Consider the following 592-nt stretch of genomic DNA (forward strand, 5'->3'; position numbering starts at 1 on the left):
ACCCACTTCCACTGATAAACCTGGACTCTCCATCCTCGCTGTTCTGCTTCAGTGGCCAGATGAGCATACCGCAGCTTCTTCCTCTCATATGCCTCATCTACCGCATCCTCCCATGGCACTGTTAATTCTATCAGTTGAACAATGTGTGCTGATCCAGACCACAAAACATTATCTGGTCGTAGGTTAGTGGTGGCAATCTCAGGTGGAAAAATAAGCTGTTGATCAAGATCAGCCAGCATCTTCCAGTCCCTAGCAGCTTCCAGTTGTCCTGAGCGAGAATTGGTTTTAACACATTTTCTTGGTGGTTGCAAGCCTGGGCGGAGATGTCCGGAGATTAACACATGTCCTGCCTCCCTTAAACATTTGTCGCGTGACTCTACTAAGGTCATTTCCAGTCTGACCTTGGCACACTTAAACTCCTTGTTTAAAGCTGAGACTGGCAGCTGCAATATTCCTTTACTATAAAGTCCCACTCTGCTGAGGAAGCGTGTAACTCCCAACCATTTCCTGATATATGAACTTATTAACGCTTCCAGCTTATCCACTGTTGTCAAAGAAACCTCGTACACAGTCAGTGGCCACAGTAACCTCG

The sequence above is a fragment of the Siphateles boraxobius genome, unplaced genomic scaffold, assembly GCF_051911475.1.
Source record: "Siphateles boraxobius isolate OS27281-9 unplaced genomic scaffold, OSU_SipBor_1 5, whole genome shotgun sequence".
Classification (NCBI taxonomy): Eukaryota; Metazoa; Chordata; class Actinopteri; order Cypriniformes; family Leuciscidae; genus Siphateles; species Siphateles boraxobius.